Here is a 10248-nt window from a genome sequence, read left to right on the forward strand (position 1 = left end):
TGGTAGAAACGTCGAATGGTTATGTGGAACACAGTGACCAGTAGCGGCGGAACACCTTCAATCAAGAGGGGGCACTGCCGACTTTTGGTCCCATTCTTTCCATGCAACGCCCATAGGGCTTATGTTAAAATGCCAAAATCAAAGGGGGCACGGTGCCCCGGTGCCCTCCCCGTTCCGCCGCCTATGACAGTGACAGTGTAAACTATAGGGAGCACAATATTATTGTCAATAATTGCTTTTCAGGTCAAGTCAGGTCAGGTCACTGACCTATGTCGGTAGAAGTATAAATATCTACACTAGTCATGTGAATTGATCAAAGCGATTTTTCAACTTCAAACATGCAAGCGATTTCGAACTTACAGGCTGGCAGCTCACAAAGCGTCATAATACCTATGCATTTTGCAATACGCACTGCACAGTGCGTATTGCACGATGCACATATCTGCTCAGAAAGTCCAAAAATTGCCGGGCGATTTCGCAACGCCCGCAGCACTGTTTCACCGTCATTAGTAACTGCAGAACCTAGCCATTCTAATTCAATGGGGGAGAACAAGATTCCTTTACTACTCGGGGAGAAAACATGCAAATTTTTAGCACAGGCACCATGCTGCCACTTAGCTACCACATGAGGCGTTTGCGGTGCACATAACACTTTTTTTTTTTTTTTTTTAGTGGCCTCAACTTTCGTTTTTCGCCTCGCGAGGAGGTGACCCCTATACCCGGCTCATGAAGTGAGACCGGTGGCCACTTTATTAATAGCAAAATAGGGAAACCCACGCACATGTAACTTTTCAAAAGGTAAAGAGGGGCCAATTGCAAAATAACTCTGCTGATTGGGGGGGGGGGGGATGCTTCGGATTACATGTGCGTGGGGAAAACCCTATTATTTACGTTAGGGTTTACCTGCTGGTTGTCCTCATCCCGAAGTTAGAGATGCTAAAGCAGCTGAGGAGGCCAGGAACGTTGCAGCGCCGCTTCGCAGCTCGAAGGCGTGTGTGTGGGGCGAGGTGGACTCCGGTCGCCTTTTCAGGCAACTGTGTCGTGTCTGTTTGCGATCCCCGACCCGGCCACATCGCTCCCGATCGTTGAGCTCAGGGCCTGGGGTCAAGGATCTTTTGGAGTTTTCGGGCACAGTATCAACGACATACTCCCGTCTCTGAGTCCGGCCGCTGTTCCAGGCTCAGGGGGAGGTGCGGGTCTGCAAAAGCCTTTAAGTCGTCATCGCGCTAGAGTTCTTCTACTAGTTTAGAGTTTATTATGAAGTCGAGTACCAAGTCTGTTAGTGTGGGGTTATCACCAAGAATGGTCGGCATGTCAAAATTTAGACGATGTAAAGCGAGGTACCTTGTGATGTGCCGGCGTTCGTTTCGGAATGATTGGCATCCGATTAGTAGATGTTCGACGGTCAGCCGTATGTTACAATTTTGACATACAGGCGGGCCTGCTCTGTCAAAAAGGTGACTGTGGGTGAGGCGGGTGTGACCGCATCTCAGCCTAGTTAGGATAACTTCTCTTATCCTGTTCGGCTGATTGCAAGTGTGCCAAATTCCGAGCCTTGGTTTGATCGCGTAGATATGTGGCGCGTGAGTTTGATTCCATTTTCGTTGCAAATACTCCGCAAACTTAATTTTGACTATGTGCAGTGCGTCTCCATGCGCCATAGGTTCTATTACCGACTCAGGGAGCAGTGTAGCTTCCTTCGCAAGGGCGTCCGCTCGTTCATTACCAGCAATGCCGTGATGGCTGGGTATCCATAGGAAAGTAACATGCTGTGCTGCCGTCAGTTCCAGAAGTATTTCGTGGATATTATGGATGCCGTGATGGGTAACGTTTTCTTTCCGTTTGAGGGCCTGAAGTGTCGATTTAGAGTCAGTGCATATCGTAGCACGTTCGATATTTTCCGCTTTGATGTATGCGAGGACTTTTCTTATCGCATATACCTCTGCAGTAAAGATGGTGCTGTAATCAGGGAGGCGAGCTTTGAATTCGAATCCTTGTCCCACGGCTGCAGAACCAGCCTTATTCTCTGTGCACGAGCCATCGGTGTAGAAAAAGGCTGAATCGTCGTTTTGTTCCATGTAGCTTCGAAGAAGCATAACACTCTCTAATGGTGATATATACTCTTTGCAGTCGTCGAAAAGAAATTCTATTGTTGGGTTTCTACGGGTCCAGAAGGGCGTAGGAGGGGGTTTGCGAGCAACGTCAAACCGGCACATGTTGAAAGATGTGTGCGCTTCCTCAAGAGAATCAGGGAGAAAGCAGGATCCTCGTAGCGGTCGCCGCGTTCGAGGCTTTCTTCGCTCTATTGCGGGTATAGATAAGTGGTTTTGAACGCTTTTCGCACGATAGTAGTAACGCATTAGTAAGTAGAGGCGTCGGTCTTTAAGTGCAGGTAGGGCGGATTCTGCTCGTAGGGCGAGGACGGGGGTGGTACGAAAAGCCCCGGTTATCAGCCTCAGGCACGTAGACTGAACGGCTTCCAGCCTTTTGCACAATGTGGGCGAGATTGTGTTAAATAGATAGCAGTTGTATTCAATAGTTGATCTAATGAGGCCAATATACAACATCGATAGAGTTTTTCTGTCAGCACCCCAGGAAAAGCCACTGATACATCTTAGAACGTTAAGTCTTTTGATGCAACGTGTTCTTATGTGATCAACGTGAAGCCTGAAGGTCAGTTTTGAGTCTAGTATGATTCCTAGAAATTTATGAGACTCATGAAACGGAATAGCTGTTCCCTCAATTCGAGGCGAGTCATTCAGGGACGGGGGTGGTCCACGTTTGAAAACGATCATGGCAGATTTGGGAGCAGATAGGAAGAACCCCCATTCCATGCACCAGTTGACGCAGTGGTCGATAGCTGCTTGGAGGATGAAGTACGCCCTCTTGTAATTTTTGTGTGTGACCCATAGAGCAATATCATCAGCAAACAAAGAATATCGTACTGAAAAAGTCAGTACGCGCGGGAGCGTCAGGAGGATATCGTTTAGAGCGATCAGAAAAAGCGTTGGCGACAACACACTACCTTGGGGTACGCCGTGTTCCATCGGGAAGCTGTCCGAATATGTCGTTTGACATCGAACTCGAAAAGTTCTGGGCATGAGAAAGTTGCGTAGAAAAGCTGCCAGGTGGCCTTTAATTCCGAGGGAGTGTAGTTTGTAAATAATGGTGGAAGTATGTACCTTGTCGAAAGCCGCCACGAGGTCCAGGAACACCGCGACGGTCGGCAGACGACGCTCCCAATTTGTTTGGACGTCAGTAATAAGACGCAGCACGTTATCCGCCGTGCTTCGGTCTCTGCGAAAACCACTTTGACAGCTGTCGATGATGCACTTGCTCTCAAGGAAGAATCGGAGACGTGTATTCACCATTCTCTCAAACACTTTGCAAATACAATTGGTAAGGGCGATGGGACGATAGGAACCTGCTAGGCTACTATCCTTCCCGGGTTTGAGGATGGGAATAATTGTACTGCTAAGCCAGCCATCCGGAAAGGAGTCGCTTAGCCACATATCATTGAAAGCAGTCAAGAGTGTAGAGAGGTTTAATTCGTTAAGATTGGTAAAAAAGGAATAGGGAACACCATCTGGGCCAACTGATGTTTTAGTTCTCGTCTTTGCTAGGGATAGTTTAAGTTCATAGAGGGTGAAAGGAGCGTTATAGGATTCGGAGTTTGTAGAGGAAAAGTCAAGTCGCGCTGTTTTTGCTGTTAGAGACCGGTGAACATTAGGAGAGTAGATATTCGAGGAAGATACGTCGGCGAAATGTTTTGCGAATAGGTTGGTAACAGCGAGTGGATCAGTTACGAAGACACCGTTGGAGAGCAGCTGTGGAAAGACTCTGAGATGGTTTTTTCGAGAAGCGAAAGAGCGCACATTTCCCCAAAGTTCGGCCAGTGGTGTGAATCTGTTACACTTGGATGCATACTCTTCCCACGCTGCCTTTTTTTCTGCGTAGATTACTTTAGAACATTCCTTTCGTGCAGCTGTGTATAGTTCCGCATGTCTATCGCAAATACATTTTTGAAAGTTTCGGAATGCTCTTTTTCTAATAGCTTTCGCTCGCTGGCATTTCCAATTCCACCATATTACATTTTTTGGCCTATTTGAAGAACCGGTTGTTACATTCTTTTCTCGCAAAGTCTCTTTGGCTGAAAGTACTACTGCGTTCATAAAGCTATCTACAGTTTGATGAATGCTATTAGACGTATTGTGGCTTATACTCGTGTTAAATGCGTCCCAATTAGCGTTATTTGTTTGCCACATTTTCAAAGTCGGCGCGCGAGGTAAAGTATTGCTAATCGTAAGACTTATGTGGATAGGAAAATGATCGGAAAAGAGAGGATCTGAAGTTACATTCCAATTGAAGAGTGGTGCTACGCGGGGAGAAGCGATAGAAAGATCAATCATTGATGTTGTGTGGTAACTATGGCTAAGGTATGTGGGCCTGCCACTGTTCAGGCACACCAGTGATCGCCGGTTAAGCTCAGCCTCGACTATCCTTCCGCGCGCCGACAAAAGCCGGCTGCCCCACAAAGGGTTGTGGGCGTTAAAGTCACCAAGAAGTAGACAATTATCAGGCATTTGAGCTAGCAATTGGTCCATAGCATGTCGTGTGATTAGAGGAGAGTTAGGTGGTAGGTAGAGAGAAGCAATTAGGATGTCGCGATTGAAAAGTGACACAGCAGCCGCTACGATGTTGAGTGGTGTAGTCAAGTTTGTTTGCCGTTGTGGAACTGCGTTAGCTATGTATAGGGCCACACCTCCTTGTCGATTAGTATGATTTATGTCGTGTCTATAAAGGGTGTAGCCAGAAACATTATAATTGTAGTTATCAGAATCCCGAAAGTGCGTTTCTTGAATGGCTGCTACGAGAGGGGATTCTTTCCGCAAATATTGTTTAAATTCAGATAGGTGCGTTAGCAGCCCTCCTACGTTCCACTGGAGTAGCATGTCCCTAGCCATAGCTAACTTTCTTCCTCTTTAGCCTTCTACGCGCTTTCTTCTGGAACGAAAGCCCGCTTGGTCACGGGTTGAGATCGGATGCCCATGTTTTTCCGCTCCCTTGATGACCGAGCTCGGAGGCGGGTGTTCGGTCGCGGATCGGGAAGGGTGGAAGTGTCAGATTCACTGTCAGAGGTGGCTGACGGTAGTCGTGACATTGGGGTCATGGCGAGTAGCTTCGGGGTTTCCTCGTTGTCACTACTAGTGTTGGCGGAGTCGAAAGTGTCGTCATCGGAGCCAAAAAGTGGGCCTTGTGACGCTTTCGGGGCCTGGGTGTGGTGAGAGGCGGGGAACGGGGTCGCTTGTACGGGCACAGTGGGGGCCTCCGCTTTGTTTCTTTCAGGGCTGAACTGCGTCAGCGACTCGTCCCCAGTGTCGTTCTCGCTATACGTCTCCGTTCGGGCGTTTTCAGTGTTCGATGGCTGTTGTTTGGCGGGGGACGCGGCTGCGTTCGGAAGCATCGCTGTGCGCTGCTCTCTGATGATCGAGGTGGAGAAGTGTCGAACGTTCATTGTGACATATATGACTAGATAAGTGAAACTTTTTTAAATATAAAGGTACTGTATTATAGAAAGCCTTCGCAAACGCGTTTCGAATATATCATCTTCAGTGCTAGCTTCCCATAATACAAAAAGAAAATGGTACAAAAGCTCACAACACATCGCAAATACACACTCTGCAATTTTTTCTCACAATATCACGAGTAGAATGTTTTTATATACTTCTGGAATGCAAGACCGCAAATCGCCCCTCCTAAGGTGTAAAAGCCCCCCTTATGGTTCGTACATGACACACTTTGAATTAATGCCGACTCAAGGATTTTTCTGTGCGATCTCTTCAGACCTGATTTCACCGCACTGGCTTTATCCCACTTAGGTAGGTGACCCTCTGTTTCGGCATGTAACGTAATTGAGTTAGACAAATTATGATTTATCAAATCACGCTTGTGTTCAGTTACTCTGGTTTTACTCAGTTTTACTCAGTTTTACTCAGTTTACTCTGGTTTCAGTTCCTCCCTCCCTTAAGATGCATATCTGAAAAAGTTCTCCCCAGGTCGGCCCCACAGCATCTCCGAAGTAAAGATGTACCATTTACCAAGTCAGCGCAAGTTTTCCTGGAAGAAGCGTGTGAGGCTCTAAGAAATGAAATCATTTTACATAGAGATGAATGCAAAGGTGTCGGTCTATCGCAGGCACACAAACAGGAACTAGACAAAATGAACATTGACCAGCAGGCTCGGTTACAACGGAAGCTGAATAATCTCTGTGACAAGAGCATGTGGGGTGAAGCCGTGAAAAATGAAATAGTTACGAATTTGTCGTCAAGAAACCTATCAGCGAGCGAAAAAGAAGCACTTTCATATGGTTTAAAGTTCGACTCGGGCAAAGACCAAGTATCATTAGTTGAACACGTTGCTAAAAATTACAAAAATAACGATACTAATGTTGACAAGGGCTTTGTTCAGGGAGTAGTGACATGTTGCAAGATTTTGGCTGACAAAGAGAACAGCAGCCTGCCAAGAAGATATCATGAGGCACTAGATTCACTAGCCAAGGACGATTCTATTATCATTACTTCAGCAGACAAAGGTGGGGGTATCATCGTCATGGACAAGAATGATTACTTAGAGAAAATGAATGAACTTTTGAAGGATAAGGTATATGAAAAGAAAAAGACAGGTTATGCAAAAGCTGAAGGAGAAAAATTCAATAAAGAGGCTCGAAAAATTCTTAAAAAGTCTGAACAAGGAAAACAACTACTTTACACATTGGAACAAGATCCTTTGCCACCTAAAATGAGAGGGCTCCCAAAGATTCACAAACAGGGCATACCGATGCGCCCTATTACGTCAGGCATTGCAAGTGCGCCCCATAGGTTAGCTAAGATACTAGCCAAACCGTTGACAATGACTCTGGGAAGCTTAAGTGACGCTCACTTAAGGAATTCAGGGGACCTCATTGAGCGGTTAAAACAAACGCAATTTAACGGGAAAAAACTAGCGAGCTTTGACGTCAAGGCGCTATTTACAAACGTCCCTATCGACGGCGCTATAAAGGCGATTGAAAAAGCGCTGAACGGCCTAACTGAAGATTCATTACCATTACCAAAAGAGGATTATCTGTCTTTAGTAAAGCTCTGCCTCAACTTTCATCCGTTCATCTTCAACAAAGAAGAATATGCACAAAACGAGGGGCTTGCCATGGGCTCACCTCTCAGCGCAGTGGCTGCGTGCCTATTTATGGAAATGTTAGAGGAGGAGGAATTCAGCAAGGTGATGGGAAATGATACAAAATGGTATCGTTATGTGGATGACATTTTGGTCATTGCGCCAGAGGAAATGGATCTAAACGTGAAGCTACAAGAGCTGAATCAAGTACATGGGAGCATTCAATTTACACTAGAAGAAGAAAGAGACCAAACACTTAACTTCTTAGACGTTAAGATTATCAGGGAAGATGTTAGTGTAAAGTTTGCGGTCTATAGAAAGCCAACAAGTAAGGAGGATTATATTCATTTTTATTCTGCACATAGCATGAGAACAAAGTCAGGGGTCGTCATTGGCTTTTTCCTGCGCGCATACCGTATTTGCAGCGAAGAGTACATCGCAGATGAGATCAAACACATTTTCGAGGCATTTGAACGGCTCAAATACCCAAGAGCTTTTCTCATTAGATGCAAGAACAGTGCCAAACGCATAAGAAAGAAGAAAGAACAAGCAAATACAAGAAACCAAAATGAAGAAAGACAGCAGAAAAGCAAACGAGTCATTGTTGTGCCACACTCTGAACAAGTGCAATGCTTAGCAAAAGGGTTAAAACAGGCAGATGTTAGGCTGATAGAAAAATCTGGAACAAAAATAGGTGACATGATTAAGGGAGGAACTGAAGGACAGCGAAGGGCGAACAGCGTAGTCTACCAAATTCCTTGTGGTGGCTGCCCAAAAGTATATATCGGTGAAACTTACAGAGGGCTCAAAACCAGAGTAACTGAACACAAGCGTGATTTGATAAATCATAATTTGTCTAACTCAATTACGTTACATGCCGAAACAGAGGGTCACCTACCTAAGTGGGATAAAGCCAGTGCGGTGAAATCAGGTCTGAAGAGATCGCACAGAAAAATCCTTGAGTCGGCATTAATTCAAAGTGTGTCATGTACGAACCATAAGGGGGGCTTTTACACCTTAGGAGGGGCGATTTGCGGTCTTGCATTCCAGAAGTATATAAAAACATTCTACTCGTGATATTGTGAGAAAAAATTGCAGAGTGTGTATTTGCGATGTGTTGTGAGCTTTTGTACCATTTTCTTTTTGTATTATGGGAAGCTAGCACTGAAGATGATATATTCGAAACGCGTTTGCGAAGGCTTTCTATAATACAGTACCTTTATATTTAAAAAAGTTTCACTTATCTAGTCATGGAGAAGTGTCCTTCCTCGCGCGGTGTTGGCGGACTCTGTCCCTCGGTGGTTGACGGAGGAGAGCTTGGCTCCTCGGTGGGTAATGGGAGTGAGTGAATCTCTTCGATGGCCCTACCGGGTGGGCGCAGCTGCACGGTGGGCGGTGCGTGCGAGTGCTGGACTCCGGCGGACACTGCGGGAGGACGAGTCTCCTCTGGGGCCGGCAGGGGGGCATGAGGAGGGGACGCTTGGTTCGCGCTTGGCTGGGCCGGATCCGTTTGGGTGCCAGTGGTGACCGTGGATGGCCGATCCTTGCCTGTAGGGGCTCGAGGGGTCGGGAGGCTCGGCCACACGTCCGGACTCCTGGTGGTGGGATTGTGAGTCTCAGCACGGAGGGCGGCAGCCATTTCCATCCAGACAGGACATTTTTTATCCGTCACAGGGTGTGGTCCCTGACATGCTGCACAGCGGGGCGGGGCGGTGCATCCTTCGGACGAGTGGTCCTCAGAGCAGCGTGCGCATCGAGTGCGGCTCCGACAGGTGTTTTTGCCATGTCCATACCTCAGGCACTGCCCACATCTGCGTGGTAGGGGGATACAAGGTCGTACCTCGTAACGTAGGAAGGCAGCGTAGAAGTGGGAGGGGAGGAGCATGGCAGCGAACCTGATTTTCAGCAGGGGACTCGGACGGTGGGTTTTTGATGGTAGTCGTGTAACCATGGTCACCCCTTGCATGACGCTTTCATCCAGGATAGCCTGAACTGACTCCTCCACAAGCTCAGGTGCATACACTAGCCCCTCCCGGTGGTTTAGCTTATCAGCTAGGATGACCTGGATTTTCTTTCCCTCAATGGAAGACCAATTCAGAAGTGTCTCTGTCTGGGTGCGGTCCCTTGTTTGGATCAAGAGTGCACCACTGCGGGTTGGGGTAACCTTCTCCGGCCGTTTAGACAGGATGAGTTTTAGAGAGTCCCTGATTTTGTAGGGGCTGGTGCTTTTGAAGCTGAGGGTTTTATCTTCATACCGCACCAGCAGAAATGCTGAACCCTCTGGCACAGTGGTCTGACTAGCTGAAGCTGTACTTCCAGCAGATCTGTTAGGATTGCCTGTTTTTGGTGGCATGTTTCCTCACTATGGGGTTTAAGCCAGGAGATGGAGCAATGTGATGGTGTGAGATACGAGATGAGATGTGGAACAGAGCAGTGAGCACAAGTACAAAATCAATGGAGCGAAGGCCGAAGAGGAAGGACAAAGATGAACCAGTTTGAAAAATTGACCAGCAGACTGAACCTAAGAGCAGGAGTAAGAAGAGCAAGAGCAAGAGATGATAAATTAACTGACCAAGAAAATGGTGCCAAAAACCACGAGGCAAGGAACTGGAACAGCCACAAACAGGCTGTTATCCTAAACCTGAGTCCGAGATGGAGTTGAAAACTCAGATGCAGTGGAAAAGTTAGGGAAAATGCCTTGAAGGTCCAGAAGTGAGAGATATGAAAAACGCTCTTTTTCCAAACGTGAGCGTTATCTTACCGTTGCTAGCCGAAAGGAATTTTCTAGAAGCCGAAACGCCGAGGGAAAGATCAGTGCTTTTTAAATACGGGGCCAGTCCTGGAACGCTCACAAACGCGCGGGCAGCCCTCTTTTTATCGCAGGAGCGATAAAAGGCAAGCGCAAAATGCAAAATGCAAAATGCAAAGGAAAAACTATCTAATCGCAAAAAGACCACACGACGCTACCAGCGATGCACATAACACAAATGTACATCAATGCGTAAATTTATCCCGCGTTCGATGTCTCTCGGACGACGAAGATTCTACGCCGTCCGTCCAATCCCGTCCAAGGTCAGC

This window comes from Amphibalanus amphitrite, unplaced genomic scaffold (genome assembly GCF_019059575.1).
Source record: "Amphibalanus amphitrite isolate SeventyFive unplaced genomic scaffold, NRLGWU_Aamphi_draft 000416F_arrow, whole genome shotgun sequence".
Lineage (NCBI taxonomy): Eukaryota > Metazoa > Arthropoda > Thecostraca > Balanomorpha > Balanidae > Amphibalanus > Amphibalanus amphitrite.